This window comes from Callithrix jacchus, chromosome 1, assembly GCF_049354715.1.
Source record: "Callithrix jacchus isolate 240 chromosome 1, calJac240_pri, whole genome shotgun sequence".
Classification (NCBI taxonomy): Eukaryota; Metazoa; Chordata; class Mammalia; order Primates; family Cebidae; genus Callithrix; species Callithrix jacchus.
In genome coordinates, this window is record NC_133502.1 from 156,073,464 (window position 1) to 156,093,530 (window position 20,067).

Genomic DNA, 20,067 nt, shown 5'->3' on the forward strand with positions numbered 1-20,067 from the left:
ATGAAGAATCAATGAAATACTGTACAAATGCTTGGCGTAAAGTGGATTCTAAGTAAATGGTAATTGATATGTAATAATTTTCTTAGGTAACTTGATATGTATTAATTTTCTTTTTTTTTTTTTTATTTTTAAGATGGAGTTTCGCTGTTGTTACCCAGACTGGAATGCAATGGCATGATCTTGGCTCACCGAAACCTCCGCCTTCTGGGTTCAAGCAATTCTCCTGCCTCAGCCTCCCAAGTAGCTGGAACTATAGGTGCGCACCACCATGCCCAGCTAATTTTTGTATTTTTAGTAGAGATGGGGTTTCACCTTGTTGACCAGGATGGTCTTGATCTCTTGACCTTGTGATCCACCCGCCTCGGCCTCCCAAAGTGCTGGGATTATAGGTGTGAGCCACTGTGCCCAGCCGATATGTATTAATTTTCTTCCTCTGCTTTTTCCTCCTGGGTTAAGTTTACTTGCAATGCATTTGGGAGATAGCTCCCTCTGTCACTCATTGAAATAACTGGATTGAAATTTTGGACTTCTAAATGGATTTGTACAAATATTGTCTTCCCAGGACTGCCCTTCAGTCTTTCAACCTCAGGTCCTTTGGCAAAGTCCCTGGCAGCAATGAAAGTGTCCTCCTGGGAACGGGCTGTCATCCTCATGAATGGTGAGCTAAACAGACAGAGGAAGGCAGGGCTCATGCCGAGAGGACCAGCCATTTGCCAGCCCCTCCTTAGCCCAGCACTGCATGCTCTGGGATGATGTATAGCCACATGGTTAAGAGAGATCTTGACTCTGAGATCCTCAGCACCTCGCTCTCCAACCCTTTGAAGATCTGAACTGAAAATAACACTTGGCCCCCAGCAATAATAACACTCATCTCTCTCTGTCCGAGAATCTCTAATTAGCTAGGGCACTTCCCATGTACTATGTCATTTAACGATACTCTGAGGTAAGGGTGATTATTTCCATGTTAGAAATGGGGAAATTGAGGCTCAGGAGTTCCTTGCCCTTGGTCAAACAGTTGGTGAGTGGTAGGCCTGGGGTGTGAACACAGGTGTGTCCTTTCCCCTACATGCGATTCTCATAATGAGAGTGATCCAGGAAGTAATGAAGCCAATTGCATCCCGTGTGAGGGAAGAGCGTCTGCTGAACAGATGCCCGGATACACTGGCCGAGGGCCATGAGGACATAGCTTTTTCTTGGCGATGAGGGCAATCTCGAGAGACTGCTCCATGGCAGAAATGCTTTTACCATGAGTCACCCCATCACTCCTTTTGGACAATTTATAGCTAAGGAGCTACAGCAATTCACCTGCCTCCTACATGTTTAAGCCCTAGCAATCCAGCAGAGTGATTCTGTTAAGCAATATCCTCCTGGCAACATGTGCAGATTATAAGAAATCTTGTGACCTTTGTTAATCAGCACCCAGGTAAAATTCAGCTATTTATGGGATCATATAGATATACTAACATCTCCAGATAACGTGCTTTTTTTTCTTGTTAATTTAAGAAAATTTCTATTAATATTTCTTCTCCGCGTTCACTTTCAAGTTTGAAATCCAAACCCCTGATAAAGGCACCCCCCAACTGTCCATGATCTGGCCTTTGCCTACCTTCCTCTCGATGTTGTCTCTGAACTGTTATCTCTTACAACTCATGCTCCAGCTGCACTGGCATCCTGGGAGTTCCAGAAATGGCCATACTGACCCAGGTCTTTGCCCTTTTGATCCTTTTCCTTAAAAAGCTCCTCTTCACTTTGTCTCCTTGCCTAGTCCTTGAATATTTCCCTAAAAAAGTCTCATTTCTTAGACTCTCTTCCTTGGGGAGTCTTCCCTGACATCTTTAGTCAGGTTTAGGTTCTCCTTCCTTCTCTTGTCCTCCCACAGTATCTTGTAAAATACATAGATTTGGCAAAACCCGCAATTACTCTTGCACCAATCTAATGCCAATGGATCCATATCTGTTTGCTGGAGTCATCTGCTCTCTCTGACCTCTTCTGCATGAGTTCATATGACCCTCATGGGAGGTAAATGTATTATTCTCTGCGCACCCAGTGGTTGTCAGATAGCCTAACTCACAGTCAGTGTTCAGGAAACCTTTGAGGCATTAACCACAAGGCATGCTGAAGTCTCACTCGTGGGCTGTGGGGAGGGAGAAGAGGTGGAAGCAGGTAGGACTGGAGGGAGGAACCCACCAGCCTTTATGATTGGCCCTGAACACAGGGTCCCCAGGATCACTGTCAAACTGGGTAAAATGCAAGTCAGATGAAAACTGGTAAATGCAAGCTCGATGCAAGCTCGCAGCACTTCGAGGAGGACTTTGTCTAGATTCTGGGGTCTCGGGTTTTAGTTGGGGGATAAACAGTCAGGTCATGATGCCAGATGTGAGGATCTCTTGTTCCTGCAAGAGAAATACATCAGGGATTCACAGGATAGCAGGGCCCCATTGTACAGGACCCCTTTAATTAATTAAATTTAAATTAATTTAATGTTAGATTAAATTTCCTAAAATTTTTGAGAGAATTGTAGATTCACATACTGTTGTAAGAAATAGGACAGAGAGATCCTTAAAGTGGGCATCACACAGAGGAAAGTGTCCTTGATCTCGCTCAACCCAGGAGAAAAGGATCATTTGGCCGACCATTTAGCAGACTCACTAAGTGGAGCCAGTGCTGGATGGACCCTGTGCTGATGAAAGGCACCTAGAGTCTGACTGGGTCCAGTCACTCTGCCCTTGAGCACTTGCAGTCTAGGGAAATTGAGGTAAGAATCATAGTGTTAAATGCCGCAGCAGAGAGACCCTGTGCATGTGGAAAGCATCAAGAGGGATGGATGTGGATTCTGTTGGGTTGTGATGATGGCGGTTGGGTGGTGCATTATGTTGGTGTCATGGGATGAAAGGCTTTTCAAGCATCAGTCCTGAGGCTTGACGACACATCCTTCAATTGGAGAAGGGAGGCTATGAGTACCACGATGGGAATAGCATCAGCAAAGAGACCAGGCCACTCCATAGCCTGGCGGGTGTCGGGGTGGGCGAGCCATTTGTCCTGACTGAAGGCAGTGTCTGGTGGAGGAGTAGAGGAAGGGAGGCCGAGGCAGTTGGCAAGGGAGATTGGGGGGTCTGGTTGAGTTGCTCAGGCATAATCCTGTGGGTAACTGAAGTGAGCTGCAGCCCTAAAAGATTTTTAAAAAGGGAGTTGCTTGGTGAGGTTTGGATTCTGAAAATTTACTTTTGTCAAAGAAGCACTTCCTTTAGGTCTATAGTTTTCCCCTGGGTAGAGAATAAGGAGCTGCTTATGGCCTCCTGGGCAACCTTCCTGGGCATCCTTACTGCCAACCTCAGTCCTACCTCACACAACCCCAACCCTACAGATTACAATCCAGGCCAGGTGTGGTGGCTCACGCCTGTAATCTTAGTACTTTGGGAGACCGAGGCAGGTAGATCACCTGAGGTCAGGAGTTTAAGACCAGCCTGGCCAACATGGCAAAACCTCATCTCCACTAAAAATACAAAATCAGCCAGGTATGGTGGCAGACACCTATAGTCCCAGCTACTTGGGAGGCTGAGGCAGGAGAATCGCTTGAACTTGGGAGGCAGAGGTTGCAGTGAGCTGAGATCAAGCCACTGCACTCCAGCCTGGGCGACAGAGTGAGATTCCGTTTAGAAAAACAAAATAAAATTACAATATAAATTGTCCACCAAGAGCCCCCAGTTGCTTCACCAAATCAAGGTCCATGCCTCTCTTTGTGGTAAGTCAAATTGCCTGTTTACTTTCTCTCTGGCAGCAGGATCAGTTGTAGGGGCAGTCTGAGCTGGATGTGGGGAGAGAGATGAACTCGTAAAGCCCCTCGGTCTGGAATTCCAGGCTCCCTCTTGGAAGCTGTGCGCTTTGCTTGCTGTGTGGTCTCAGACTCATCCTCCCATCTCAGTTTCCCCATCTGAAAAAATGGGAGAACAATATGTACCTCTCTGGAGTGCCTCAAGAATTATTAGTCATGCGGGAAGGATTTGGAGAAGGCAGATGAAAGCCTTCTGCGGTGTTCCGCAGTCTGCAGACCTGACTCTGGCAGTGTAGGCAGATACGACAAGCTGGCAAGAAAGAGACAGAAGCATGTGTGTTGTGAATTAGCTCAGTCTTTGCTCTTTCTCCTTCCTTGGGATCACAGATTTGCTTGTGCTCCAGCCTGGCAGAGGTCATTTTTCCAGGAAAGCGTCTTGTATCATCTGGCTAGTAAGTTTTCTCACCTGTAAAATGGAGCTCTGAAGTCCGTTCCTCATGGGCAATTTGAGAATAGTGCTTGGCACATAGTAAGTGTTCAATAAATGTTTGAGATGAAAAAAATAAAAATAAAAAGATAGTAAGCATCTGAGGCGTTTCAGATGCATAGAATTCATCAAATTCTCCAGAGGCTGCAAGGAAAGAACCAGAATGTAGGATTTGGAGCTAGACTAGTGTGGGTTCCAAATGTGTGCTCATTATTTACTTGTCAGGCTTCAGGGAACTCGCTCAAAGAGCCGTGATTTTTCTCATTTGACACGTGGCAATTTGACCCTCTGTCTTATCAGATTCCTCTTCTGCTTGTGAAGGTAAAGTACGATCACATATACATATAAGTGACCAGCATGTGGGAAGGGCCTCAGTGCTGAGTAGGTGATAATTTCTTTCGCTTTGGCTTCTGCTGCTTATATTCCCACACCAAGCACCGCTCCACACTGGAGACAGATGACCTGCCCAGCTGGGTCAGGGGGGACACAGGCTCTCATCTACATGACACAAAGTACAAAGCCTTGGCTTTGCCGTCCCTCCGGATGGTCAGGCAGCTGTTTGGAGAGACAATCAAAGGTTTGCAGCTGCAGCTCTGGGCCACAAACAGACGGCACAGTGCAGCCCTGTGGGGGCAAGTGCCTTTGGGAACAGAGAAGTCACGCTTTCGGGGACCTTCTAATGTCTAAAGCCCATTTCCGACTTTTAAAAAACAACTGATTCTGCTCTCTAACCGCAAAGAAATTGGATACCATAGTCCCGAATCCAATCATATCCCCTTCTCTTTCATAGATTATTTTCTTTAGGGACACAACATTGGAAATTCACCATCATCACTAAGACATGGGAGTCTTATAGTCTTTTTAGGGTGAGATGCAGCCAAGACCCCCAAAAGCCAAGCCCTGTGTTCCAGCTATGGGAAAACTGGCAATCCTTGTGGAGCTCAGGGAGAAGCCAAGTAAATCCACTCATTCATTCATTTATTAATTCCTTCACTTGTGCATTCATTGAACTAATACTAAGCACTTGCTGGGTCCTCGGCTTTAGATTGCTGCTGGAGATGTAAAGGCCCAGTGCATAAAGGAGATACTACACTGTCTGAAAGGGGATGATGAGGTAGCAAGAACCAGACTGGAAGGGGAAAATGGGTGGAAGAGTGTGATCAATGCATTGATCAAGGTTTGTGCTGGGCTGTCAGGTACTGGTTGATTCTAGTACTCCACAAACAGCCATCACTGAAGGTTTGGAGGAGGCAGAGGACTTGGAAGTGGCTCAGAAGGATGAGTCGGGCTTCATCAGGAAGTCTGGTGCTCCCTGCAGAGAAAGCAGCAGACACAAGGGCTTGCCAAGATGCAATATCTTTCGGAAGCTATTCTAAGACTCTAGGCAGAGGAGTCCTGTGACCAGGTTAGAGAGGGCAGCAAGTCTGCCACTGGGGAAAAGCCACTGGAAGTAGAGAAAACCAGAGGCAGGAAGCTCAGCTGGCTGAGGTAAGGACATCAGAAGATAAGCCCCACATCTGAGGTCCTCACCAGAGCAATAACTGTAATAGTTTATGTTAAACTTGATCAGTGCTGCCAAGAACTTAACTTAGATGAATTGACTGAAACTTCTCAGCAATTCTTTAAGGCCAGAGACCACCTGCTCAAAGTCACAGAGCTAGCACATAAAGGATCTGTGCCTTAAATATTTTCTATGTGGGTAGGGTGCGGTGGCTCACATCTGTAATCCCAGCACTTTGGGAGGCTGAGGTGGGCAGATCACCTGAGGTCAGGAGTTTGAGACCAGCCTGACCAACATGGATAAATCCCATCTCTACTAAAAATACAAAATTAGCTAGGCATGGTGGTATGTGCCTGTAGTCCCAGCTACTTGGGAGGCTGAGGCAGGAGAATCGCTTGAACCCGGGAGGCGGAGGTTGCAGTGAGCCAAGATCGAGCCATTGCACTCCAGTCTGGGCAACAAGAGTGAAACTTTATCTCAAAAAAATTTAAATGTTGTCTATGTGAACTTGATGTTCAAAACCTTGCTCTAAATGCATAAACTACTAGTACACCAGAGTAGATGGGAAGGCTGGGGACGGGCAAAAATGACCCTCTATCCCCCACAGTTCCTGTGGTTCCCAGCTCCTGGGTCCACCCTGGCTTGGAAGTTAGACAACTTCTGATGTCTTCCAGGCTTTGTCACCTCTGCAAAGTGTCTTTTGTTCCCATCTGTTTTGTCTTTCAGAAGCCTGTGCTCCCCATCACGCCCACCAGCACTGTACTGTTACACACTGTGCTTCTTATGGTGTAAGTCCATCCTCACATTCCTTGATGCTTTGTGGAAGCCCCATGTCAGCCTAAGAAATCCTGCACCTTCTCCCCTGCCTCCTACCTAGCCTCTCCCATTGTCTCTCCAGCTGCGGAATCTCTTCACACTTCAAAAAACACTTCTGGCCGGGCGCGGTGGCTCACACCTGTAATCCCAGCACTTTGGGAGGCTGAAGCAGGCAAATCATGAGGTCAGCAGTTCCAGACCAGCCCAACCAACATAGTGAAACCCAGTCAATACTAAAAATACAAAAATTAGCCTGGCATGGTGGTGCATGCCTGTAGTCCCAGCTACTCAGGAGACTGAGGCAGGAGAATTGCATGAACCTGGGAGGCAGAGGTTGTGGTGAGCTGAGATTGTGCCACTGCACTCCAGCCTGGGCAATAGAGTGAGACTCTGTCTCTAAAAAAAAACAACAACACACTTCCTGTATTTCTTGTTTGCTAAGTGAGTCCTGCTCCACTCAAGCCAAAAAGGAATAATTGGAACTGAATGCTGCTTGAGCATTTATAACAAGGGTCAACCCCAGCTTTGGGCCTGCCATTAGTGGGGCTCACACTTTAGAGAATGGGAGGAGCATAGTGAAGAGGAGTCCTGGATACATAAGATGGGTTTTACAGAGGGAAATGCTCCAGAGAGCTTCTGTCCCAAGGCTGACAGAGCACCAGGCCCAATACCTGCAGTTGAGCATCATAGTGGCACAGAGCAACATGACCCAGGTGTGACAATGTGGGCTTGCCACCTGCTGTGACACAAGGCCACATATTTAACAATCATACAGAACTTACTAGGCACCAGGCACTGTACTCAGTTGTTAACAGGAACTCCTTCAAAATGGTAACTCTGGCCAGGCACGGTGACTCACGCTTGTGATCCCAGCACTGAAGTGGGCGGATCATGAAGTTAGGAGTTTGAGACCAGCTTAGGCAACATGGTGAAACCCCATCTCTACTAAAATACAAAAAATTAGCCAGGTATGGTGGTGGGCGCCTGTAATCCCACCTACTTGGCAGGCTGAGGCAGGAGAATTACTTGAACCTGAGAGGTTGCGGTGAGCCCAGATTGCACCACTGTACTCCAGCCCAGGTAACAGTGTGAGACTGCGTTTAAAAAAAAAAAAGATAACTCTATAAAGGTGATACTGTTACTATCCCCATTTCACAGGTAGGGAAACTGAGGCACAAGGAACTTAATGAACTTGCCCCATGTGCTAAGAGCTCCCTGACTGGTGCCAACTCCCGTTTAGAATATTTGGGAAACCCAAGCCCACTGTGGTCACTGGTTCTTTCACTCAGTTGATATAGTACAAAGTTCCAGCTGCACTATCTGACCCAAATCTTCTGTTTCTCTCAAACTTTGGAACCTTGGACAAGTTAACTTTGTCTTCTGAGGCTTGTTTCTCTATCTCTAACCCAAGGATATCTCTGCTGGTTGCTCAGGGTTCTTTTGAGAATTAAAGGAGGCTATGGGCATTTTTATTTTTATTTTTTAATTTTAATTATTATTATTTTTTGAGATAGGGTCTCTCTCTGTTGCCAAGGCTGGAGTGCAGTGGCACAACCTTGGCTCACTGCAGCCCTTAATTCCTGAGTTCAAACAATTCTCGTACTTCAGTCTCCCAAGTAGCTGGGACTACAGGTGCACGCCACCGTGTCCAGCTAATTTTTGTATTTTTATTAGAGACAGGGTTCACCAAGTTGGCCAGGCTGGTCTTGAACTCCTGACCTCAGGTGGTCCACCCACCTTGGCCCCCCGAAGTGCTGGGATTACAGGCATGAGGCACCACACCCAGCCTGCTGACTGTTAAGTAGTAGCTCCTATTGATTGGGTGCCAACTATATGCAGGCCTTATCCTAGCACTTCATAGACACCAAGAACCCCGTGACAACACCTTACAAAGTCCACCACCCATGGGCTTCACTGCCAATGAGCTCACTACATTTAGTGGCTCAGATGTTGTTAGAGATCCAGCTCTTTTGTCACGTGGTGGAAGCGGGGCTGGTCTCTGAATGACTTTCTCACTCAAATCGTGGGCTTTGAGAGATGTGAGAATCCTTGAGACATGTTTTTGTGCCCCTCACTGGATCCTAGTTAATGCTTCTCAAGCAAGGTAATTTAAAACATTTGTTTTTAATCTGTCTGGATTTTTCTCTTTTCCTTTCTCTTTCATTTTCCTCCATTCCAGTATGCAGAAGATCCGTGCTTCCTTAGCTCAGAAGTTTATAGCAGGAGGCTTGCGATTACAGGTTTGTGGCCTAAGCTAAGTGTTGAAAGACCAAAGTCCTGAAGGGTTCAGGGAGGTAAAATGTCAGCAAAACACACAGGAAACAAGCTGGGTATACACATAATAAAAAAATGGTGGCAGACTTGGGGCAAACTGAAGTGTTCATGCTCTATCCAAAGGGACCAGCGATACCAGATCTTGTGACTTTCCAAACAAAGAGGAAATTCTGAATATCTGTGTGAAATGTCCTGGTTTAAATTTTTGGCAATTAATTCAGCTTGATTTTTTTTTTTTTTTTGAGACATCGTCTTGCTCTGTTGTCCAGGTTAGAGTGCAGTGGTACGATCTTGGCTCACTGCAACCTGCACCTCCCAGGTTCAAGCTATTCTCCTGCCTTAGCCTCCTGAGTAGCTGGGATTACAAGCACCTGCCACCATGCTCAGCTAATTATTTTTGTATTTTTAGTAGAGACGGGGTTTTGCCATGTTGGTCAGGCTGGTCTCAAACTCTTGACCTTGCGATCCGCCTACCTCAGTCTCCCAAAGTACTGGGATTACAGGTGTGAGCCACTGCTCCCAGCCTCAGCTTGATTTTTTGTAAGCTAGGGGCAGGCCAACACACTGCTGGAAAAAAGCTTACCTTGAGAGTTGCAGGCAGGCCTCTGGTACAGCCAAGGAATACAGGATTTGAGAAGAGAAGAATCCCCCAAATGAAAGAGAGATTCACTTAGGATATGGGGAGAGAAGGATATCTCTAGGGACTCTTATGGTGGTGCAATCTTGGCTCACTACAACCTCTGCCTCCTGGGTTGAAGTGATTCTCTTGCCTCAGTCTCCCAAGTAGCTGGGTTTACAGGCATGCGCCACTACGCCTGACTTACTTTTGTATGTTTATTGGAGATGGGGTTTCACCATCTTGGCCAGGCTGGTTTTGAACTCCCTACCCCAGGCGATCCACCCACTTTGCTCTCCCAATGTGCTGGGATTACAGGCATGAGCCACTGCACCTGGCCTCTAGGGACACTTTGAGCAGAGGGACCTGCATCCTGATGGTAAGACCTGTGCCCTGAGGTATGCAAGACCCCAGGGGAAAAGTTACTTGGTTCACACAGGCGGCTGGCAGCACATGTGGGGCTTCCCTATCCAGAGAAGCTTGTGTCACATGTCAGGGTGTGATGCCCAAAAGGATCATGTGGACCAGACGGTGGCAGGGGTGGGGGTGGTCAGAGGAGAAAGAGCTTTGGACAAACCACTTATAACCGTAGAGAGCCTTTCTTAACACCCTAGTACTAGGTGACACCCGGGAATCACTGACACAACCTTGGGAGATGGAGAGAGCCAAAGAAAAGTGGGATTGAATTTCTTCCATTTTGGTAGGAGAGAGCTCAGGATCAAAATTAAGCTGATTTGTGTAAAGTGCTATGCTCCTTCACTCCCAACAGAGTTTGTGGACTGACATTCATACGCTTATGCTTCTGTTTCAGGGAGTGCCACGGCATCTGTCTTCTTCCCTTGAGGGTGGAACTTTGCATGTCTCAAGCAGTTAGCCCACTCATCCCCTGTCAGTCAGTGCTTTATCTCTTCCGATTGGGTGCTGTTGACCTCCCCAGACTGTTGGGGTCCTTCAGTCGTTTGCACAAGATTGTCCTTGAAACACACTAGCCAGAGGCCGTTGACAGCACTTCTCCCAAAAACTCGTGATGGTGGGCTCTCCTTACTTCTTTTTCAGGACAATTTTTAAGAGGTCTCCATTAAATGATAATCTCTTGAGGTTATTCTAAAAAGGCCTCAGAATAGAGGATCTAGAAGAGGCTTCCATCATCATGGACTCCACGCCATGCACTTCTGATAAGCCATGTCTTTCACTCTCTTTCCATAATTCAGCTCTATTTTCAGAATGCCAAACATATCTTGGGCACAGGGCTGGAGACTGGAGACCCATGCGGGAGGAAGCCTGCTCCCTGCTCCTACAGAGTTCTCCGTCTAGTCAGGGGGACAGAAGCGTCAAGAGAGTACTATCGTGCATTGTGGTGAGAGTTGGTGATGGCATGAGTAATGGGGGAAGGGTAGAGGAGGAGGCAACAGACTGCCCAGGTGTAGGAGGATGTGGGAAGCTTCTAAAGAAAAAAAGAGTAGATGTTCTCATGCTGACAATGGCATTGACCTGGGTTGGAAGGGTTGGGGAATATAGGGATGAGGCCACAGGTCGATGCTTATAGGTCTTCACGGAGGAACATGAAGTAAAGCTGTTTGGAGATGCCAAACTACTTAACATGTGTGGCAGGGACAATGTGTGTGCTTTTCAATTCCCTTTCCCTTTTCCTGTTAGAGACACGGTTAGAATATAATTCCCAGGTCCCTTTGCAGTTTGGCAGGACCATGTGACTAAGTTCTGGCCAGTAAAATGTGTGCAGTCTCCCACATTGTATTTCTCCATCCTTTGGCTTAATGAAGAGAACTCCAAGGATGAAGAAGATGATAGGACCAAAAATTGGATGGAGCCAGGGTCCCTGAATGACTGTACAAAATAGAGACCCAGAGGACTCTAACGTGAGCTGGAAAGTTTATTGCTTTGAACACTGTGATTTGGAGATTGTTTGTTCCTTCTGGTTGGTGTTCTATCAATGCTGCTACTCAATAAAGTCCAGGGAAGGAGGAGAAATGAGAGATTAGACTGAATAGGAAGACTGGGGCCAGGTTATGAAGGGCCATAAGTACCAGCTAAGGAGTATAAATGGCTGTGGCAGATTTTTTTTGTTGTTGTTTTCGATAACGTCTCACTCTGTTGCCGAAGCTGGAGTGCAGTGGCATGATTAAGTTTCACTGTAGCCTTGACCTCCTGTGTTCAAGTAAACCTCCTGCCTCAGCCTCCCAAGTAGCTGGGACCACAGGCATATGTTACCATACCCAGGTAATTTTTAGACAAATTTTTAGAGATGGGGATCTCACAATGTTTCCCAGGCTGGTCTTGAACTCCTGACCTTAAGCAATCTTCCTATCTTGGTCTTCCAAAATGCTGAGATTGTATGTGTGAGCCACCACACTCGGCTGGCCATGGCAGATTTGCAAGCTTGTTTAGGATAGAGCTGGAATATGAATGTAGTGATGATAAGGCAGTTAGATTTGGCCACATTTCTCAGAGCATTAGCACTTTTGGGTAGCAGTTATGGACATCTGGTTAAGGGAGCCTTATAGTTGAGAGGCTTAAAACCAGGCTCTGTCAGCACCATGGTGTACAACTTGAGTCCTCATACCAAGTCAGAGCAAAGCAAATCGACAACACTGTCAAGTGTCTATTATGGTTTGAAAATTTTGTCAAATCCATTAGATGGTATCCTCAATTACTAATGTTCCCACAAGAAAATCTACCTTTGATGACCAGTAACACTCTTAACATGCAAAGCAAACCCTAGATATGTTAGACACCTTTCAAAGGGGATTCCTGCTCATCTCTGCCAATGGAGGGGGATTGTGGGGGAGCTGCAGGTGACTTATTTGACATATTAGAAGTCGAAGGAAAGACAGGCAATAACAAATGCTGGTGAGGAGGTGCAGAAATGGGAACCCTTAGGCACTGTTGGTGGGAATGTAAACTAGCACAACTATGGGGAACAGTTTGGAGGTTCCTCAAAAAATTAAAAACTGAGCTACCATATGATCCAGCAATCTCACTACACCCAAAAGCAAGGAAATCAGGCTATTGAAGAGAAATCTACACTCTCATGTTTGTTGCAGCACTGTTCACAGTAGCCAAAATTTGGAGCAATGTAAGTGTCCATCAACAGATAAATGCATAAAGAAAACGTGGTACTTACACTGAAGGAAGTACTATTCAGCCATAAAGAAGAATGAGATTCTGTCATTTGCAACAACGTGGATGGAAATGGAAGGAATTATGTTAAGTGAAATAAACCAGACACAGAAAGACAAATATCACATGTTCTCACTTGTGGGATCTAAAAAGCAAAACATTGAACTCATGAACATAGAGAGTAGAAGGTTGGTTACCAGAGGCTGGGAAGGTTAGTAGGGTTGGAAGATGGTTAATGGGTACAAAAACAATAGAAAAAATGAGCACTTTGGGAGGCTGAGGCAGGAGGATCACCTGAGGTCAGGAGTTTGAGACTAGCCTGGCCAAAATGGCAAAACCAAGTCTCTACTAAAAATACAAAAGTTAGCTCAGCATGGTGGTGGGCACCTGTAATCCCAGCTACGTAAGAGGCTGAGGCAGGAGAATTGCTTGAACCTGGGAGCCAGAGGTTGCAGTGAGCCGAGATCACCCCATTGGGTTCTAGCCTGGGAGACGAGCGAAACTCCGTCTCGGGGGAAAAAAAAAAAAATCCCGGAAAGAATGAATAAGACTTAATATTTGATAGCATGACAGGGTGACTATAGTCAATAACTTAATTGCATATTTTAAAATAACAATATAATTGGACTGTAACAAAGGAAAATGCTTGAGGGGATGAATACCCCATTCTACACGATGAGCTTATTACACATTGCATGTCTATATCAAAACATCTCATGTACCCCATAAATAAATACATGTACTATGTACCCACAAAAATTAGAAATAAAATTCAAAAATTTGAAACAGAAAAAAATTAACTACAAATTAAAGTCTGAGGAAATTGCCAAACTGTTTCTGGCAAAATTACATAAATGCACACAAGCATCTTGAACAGTACAACATAAGTCCAAGGAAAATTTGGACCCTGTTGACTCATTGGATATGAGGTGAAGTTCAACTTTGGAGGAAACCCTTCCATTTGATACGTGGCACTGGGAAAGATCTCGGATGCTTTGGTATTAACAGTGTTTTCTGTGGTTGTATGTATAGCAACAAAGAGGTCAGGCCAAGGCAGATATTACTCACTTGCAAGAAACCCAGATTACAGGCAGGTGTGAGCAAATTAGAGGAAGTGAGCAAATATATGGGTGTATGACCAGAGCTGGAATTGTTTGATAGGGTGTCCACAGGCCAATGGGTATTTCACTGTTGCCTACAAAGCAGACCACAACTTTCTGCAAAAGAAATGCCTCATCATGGGTGTCTATTTGGTTCAGGATTGTATTTTAAGTGGTTTTTCTTTTTTTTTTTCCTGATGTAAGAGCTGTATCTCCACTACAGAGTAAGAGATGACACATTCATATGGAATTGGCATATATTGTGTGCCCATGGGGTGCCAGGCTCCATGCTAGATGTTTTGCATCATTATCTTGTCTAGTTTTAACTAGAATTCTTTAGAGTAATGTGGTGCCATTTTTGTTTCATTGATTAGACATTGAGGTGTAATGAGAGTATGTGATTGCCTAAGGTCATCCAGCTTGTGAGTGGTAGGGCTTGGAGGTCGAGTCTAGTTTTCCAATTTCAACTTCAAATCCAGCATTCTTTCTACTCCAGGCATTTTTGCTGTTGTTGTTTTGTTTTGTTTTGAGACAGGGTCTCACTGTGTCTCCCAGGTTGGAGTGCAGTGGTGATCATAGCTCACTGTGGAACCTCAAACTTTCAGGCTCAAGCGATCCTCCCATCTCAGCCTCCCTAGTAGCTGGTACTACAGGCATGTGCCACCACACCTGCCTAAGTTTTGATTTTTTTGTAGAGACAGGGTTTTTCATGTTGCCCTGGGTAGGTTTTTCTTCGTTTTTTTGTTTTTGAGATGGAGTTTCACTCCTGTTCCCAGGCTAGAGGGCAATGGCGCGATCTCGGCTCACTGCAACTTCTGCCTCTCAGGTTCAAGTGATTCTCCTGCCTTAGCCTCCCGAGTAGCTGGGATTACAGGCATGAGCCACCATACCCAGCTAATATTTTGTATTTTTAGTAGAGACAGGGTTTTTCCATGTTGATCAGTCTGGTCTTGAACTCCCGACCTCAGGTGATCTGCCTGCCTCTGCCTCCCAAAGAGCTGGGATTGGAGGCATGAGCCACCTCGACTGGCTGTTTATTTGTTTAAGACGTTGATTAATTTGTAAATTTCTTCTCAAGAAAGCAGAATTTTTTTGTTCACATATGCTAATACTCTTTACCTGCTAGGCGTAGTACTGATTCCTAGAAAATTTGTAATTGCATCCTACATTTTTGGAGATGGGTGTTACTCACTTCCCTCCCCTCCCCTCCTCTCCCCTCCCCTCCCCTCCCCTCCCTTCCCCTTCTTTTGTTCACTTCCGTTCCATCCCCTTTTCTTTCTTGTTTTCTTCTCTCTTCTCCCCATTTCCTTTCCTGTTTTTCTTTCCTCCTTTTCCTTCCCTTCAAGGTTCCTCAGTTACAGTTGCTGGGAGCATTCCTCAGTGAATGCCCCAAAGCAGTAACTTTTTTTTTTTCTTGTAAACTAGAATCCAGAATCTTTTTCTCTTTCCCGGGTCATAACAAGCTGAGGATCACTTATAAAACGAAAGGAAGAATGTACATGTTGCACTGGGATGTTAAAGATGGTGGATCATGGAAATGTTTCACTGCTTTTTAATCTTTATAAAATGACTAGGAGCTAAAAATGCAGTCTTATCTTATTTAAAGTGTGGCTTTCCACAAGTCACTGGTCTTTTCTTGTCCTCAGTTTTCTCATCTGCATCATTGTGACTTGAGAGCCAATGGTCTCATGAATCCTTTTCAGCTGGATACCATTCAAGTCGAAGGCTTGCCTAGAACTTTGAATACTAGGTGTGTACACCCCTTTTGCCAGCCTGCTGAGATTCTGATGAAGACCACTGTAGGCCTCTATGGGTTTCTGTGTTCCACTTATCTACAGCGGCTTGGTAGACTTGGAGCGGTGCTGCCCTGAACACGGTGCTTTCCCTAGGGACGGTGTCTGGGCTGTGTCTTCTGCCCATGGCTATCATTGATTGGTCCAAAGACAAGCATATAAGGCCTAAACTGAGACAATTAGATTAGGGCCAGGTTGTTGGATCTGAGCCTCATAATGATAATACCCCAAAGCAGCAACTTTTTTTTTTAAACTAGAATCCAGGGCAATAGATACATTCTTGATCATTACTTGGTTCACACCCATACACATAATACAGGGATGAATAAAGAAAACACTGAGGGTTACTCACTACATTCATTTCATGACTCATGAATAGGCTAAACCAATAGTCTAAAAATGCTGCTTAGAGAGAAGTTTCCAGAGCTTCTGTGAGTTTCCCTGGCTCCTGCATTCTCCCAAGGCCTGTTGTTTTGGTCTTCATTGGATTCTGTGAACAGCTCTGAGTTCTTCCTGTAAGCTGCTCCCACTCCAGTCCTCCATTGTTCTGTGCCTAAACAGGACAGTCAGTTCACATTACTTGTAACTGAGGAACCTTAGCTATCAACTGATATCCCCTGTCAACCTTTTCTTTCTGCCCCTTACTCCATTCCCCTTTAGATTGTAGGCAGATTCATTCAACAGCATTGCCGGTGCTTTTGGCTCCTAGAACAGTAGTTAGGCTCTGGGCTCCTGAGAGCACTTAGTCATCTCTACAAGAAATGAAAAATAGCCGAGCAGGGTGGCTCGTGCCTGTAGTCCCAGCTATCTGGGAGGCTAAGATGAGAGGATCTGCTTGAGCCTAGGAGTTCAAGGCTGCAGTGGGCTGCAGTCATGTCCAGTGGTGAGTACTGCATCCACCCGGAGACAAAGAGGCTTTTAAAACATTAGCACAGAAGCACCATGCTAGCAATAGTGCCAGGATGAGTTGCAGGAGATTAGGTTTCATCAGTGCTGCTGATGGAGAAGACAGGCACCTCTCTGGATCTAGTGGTATCGTATGTCAGGGAGCTAAAGTGGACTCTACCAGACTTCAGGGTGATATGCACTCATCCTATACCACCTCTTCTTCTGACCAAGGTCATGTCCTAAGGTACTATGAAAAACTTGGAAATGAGATATTTTAAAAATAGTATTTTAGCCAGGCATGGTGGAGTGTGCCTGTAGTCCCAGTTACTTGGGAGGCTGAGGCAGGAGAATCACTTGAGCCCAGGAGTTTGAGGCCATGAACTATGATTGTGCCAATGTACTCCAGCCTAGGAGACATAGCCATAGTAAGACCTATATCTAAAAGAAAAAAATAAAAAAAAAACAGGAATGTTTTACAGAATATCATCATTTTAAAATGCTTTCTCATACATTGTTTTGACATTTCTTTTTGCTCCGATCTCTTAATAGATTAAAAAAAAAACTGGGACCAGGGAGATTATACTTAGGGAGAAGTTGGCAAAGAATGATACAAGGATGAAGACAGACTTTGAGATCTAACAGACAGACCTAGTTTTCAGTTTTATTGTTCGTCATTCATTTATTCCATAGACTTCTTATTTGTAAGCTAATATGTGCTAAAAATGATGCTGGCCAGGGTTGGTGTTGCGGGCACGTGATTTCTGCAGTCACACAGGACTCCATAATTGGGGGGTTCCTGCATGTGCCTCTTTTGCATTTTTAAATTGACATATCATAGTTGTATCTATTTGGGGGGTACCTATGATATTTTGATACAGGCATACAATGTGCAACAATCACATTAAGGTTATTAGGACATCCATGGCTTGAAACATTTAACTTTTCTTCCTGTTGAGAACATTACAATTCTTTTCTTCTAGCTATTTTGGAATATATTATTGTTCCAAATTATTGTTAACTATAATTTCCCTACTGCACTGTAGAATGTTAGAAATTATTCATTTTATCTGAATTTTTTTTTTTTTTTTTTTTTTGAGAAGGAGTCTCGCTCTGTCACCCGGGCTGCAGTGCAATGGCACAATCTCGGCTTACTGCAACCCATCTCCTGGATTCAAGCGATTCTCCTGTCTCAGCCTCCTGAGTAGTTGGGGTTATAGGTGTGCACCACCATGCCCAACTTATACTTGTATTTTTAGTAGAGATAGGGTTTCACCATATTAGACAGGCTAGTCTCAAACTCCTGACCTCAAATGATCTGCCTGCCTTAGTCTCCCAAAGTGCTGATGGTATGAGCCACCATGCCCAGGCTACTTAATTGTTTTATTGTTTTTTTAAATTAATTAATTTATTTTTTATTCCTGAGACAGGGTCTTGCTCTGTCACCCAGGCTGGAGTGCAGTTGCACAATCTCAGCTCACTGTAAACTCTGCCTCCTGGATTCAAGAGATTCTTCTGCTTCAGCCACTCTAGTTGCTGGGATTACAGGTGCCCACCACCATGCCCAGCTAAGTTTTGTAGTTTCAGTAGAGATGGGATTTCACTATGTTGGCCAGGCTGGGCTTGAAGTCCTGACCTCGTGATCCATTTGCCTCAGCCTCCCAAAGTGCTGGAATTATAGGCGTGAGCCACCACGCGTGGCCTCTAATTATACTTTTATACCTGTTAAACAATTTCTCTTCTTCCCCCTCCCAACACACATCACCCTTCCCAGCCTCTAGTAAACCACCATTCTGTTCTCCACCTCCATGAGATCCAAGTTCTTGTCTCAAGCATGCGCATGAGAACATGCGATATTTGTCTTTCTGTGTCTGGCTTATTTCACTTAAGATGATGACCTCCAAGTCCATCCACATTGCTGCAAACGACAGGATATCATTTCTTTTCTAAGGATGAATAATAGTCCATTGTGTATATATACCACATTTTCTTTATCCATTCATCTGTTGATGGACTCTTAAGTTGATTCTACATCTTGACTATTGTGAAAAGTGCTGCAATAAACGTGGGAGTACAACTATCTCTCAGAAGGTCCCAGGCTTGGTTTAATGATCTGCTATTACCATCTTGAAATTCTTAATAATCGTTAGACAAGAAACCTTGCATTTCGACTGAGCATAGTGGCTTATGTCTGTAATTCTAGCACTTTGGAAGGCCAAAGCTGAGGCTCGTTTGATCCTAGGAGTTTGAGACCAGCCTGGGCAACATAGTGAGACCTCATCTCTACAAGAAAATTAAAAATAGCCAGGCATGGTATGGCTCATGCCTGTAGACCCAGCTACTTGGGATCTGCTTGAGAATAAGAGTTAAAGGCTGCAGTGAGCTACGATCATGCCACTGTACTCCAGCCTGGGTGTCAAACAGGACCCTTTCTCAAACAAACTAAATAAAACCAAAAACAACCTTGAAACCCTGCATTTTCATTTTGCATTGGGGCCTACAAATTATGTTGCTGGTCCTGATGCCTGATGCTAGATGTAGAATTCAGAGCTGAGAGCAAAAACCAGCCATGGTCCTTGCCCTAGAATAGAGTATAGCATAGGAGGTTAATGACCTGGGACAACTCACTTTCTGATTCTCAGTTTTCTCATCTGTAAAGTGGAGATAGTCATTCCAACTTCAGAGGGCTGCTATGAGCACTGGCGATGATTGTGTAAAGTGTCCAGCCTGGTGGCTGGCATGATGTGCTTAGTGGGCTTGGACACGGAGTCCCCATTTCCCTGGTCTCTCAAGGGATATCAAAGCTGGTGTTTTTCCTGCTACCTCGCTCTCAGTGACCCATCTAAATACTCTTCCATCTCTTATACATTTGGTGTGTTTTGCAGACCGACCTCTTTGTTAGAAGCCTTTGTCTTCCACTCTGCAGTTGAGCACATCCAGGATCCCAAAGCCTGCCAAGCCTTTCCTACTGGGAAGCTAGCATTCCTCTAGTGCCTTGGATTTGCCATGGCAGTGCCCTAATGGAGCTAAGGCTGATTCTTCAGGCTGGTTGAAGCCCTGGAGGCCCCCATAAAGCTGAGTGTCATGGACAGATGGCAGCTTCTGATTCATAGCATCTGTTGGTATCAAGTGTTAGGAAGACCACAGCCAATCAATTATCAGAGCGTCCTTGTTGAACAAGGCTCTGGTCACTGCTGGAAACCAAACCAGAGCTGTTGGTAGTGCCAGACATTTTTCAAGGAAACACAAGCAATTTAAGATAATCCATGGGTGGAATTTTCATCCTGGGCTCCCCAGTTTCCCTGAAGAACTGTGTGCAGTTGCCAAATGATAGTGAAATAAGCAGTTTGTGATTTCCTTTGAGAAATGAATGCCTTATGATGGGAGTTAGAGTGAGTCCATCGTAGTATGTAAGAGAAGAGGGACAGTGTGATTCAAAAGCAAGAGCATGGATTTTGAAGCCAGAATATCTGGGCTCAAGTCCCATCCTTGAGTTTTAGTAGCTGTGTGTCATTAGACAAGTTACTTGCCCTCTCTGAGCCTCAAGATCTCTAGCTATAAAAAAGAAACAATTCTAGTAACTTTTCAACACTGTATGTGAAGGAAATAGTACTGGCAATATCATGGAACTCTAATCACCAACATTCCTTTCCCTTCCCCTTCAGTTCTGGGGATCCACTGGCTG

At 45.0% G+C, this 20,067-nt stretch overlaps 1 long non-coding RNA gene across 1 annotated transcript in view; it reads left to right on the forward strand.

Moving 5' to 3' along the window:
- Window positions 1-20,067, forward strand: part of LOC128932567 (uncharacterized) — a 220,879-nt gene that overhangs the window by 119,282 nt on the left and 81,530 nt on the right. Inside the window, exon 3 of the long non-coding RNA XR_008482550.2 lies at window positions 134-256. This is a non-coding gene — a long non-coding RNA (uncharacterized LOC128932567). The remainder of the gene's footprint in view (window positions 1-133; window positions 257-20,067) is intronic.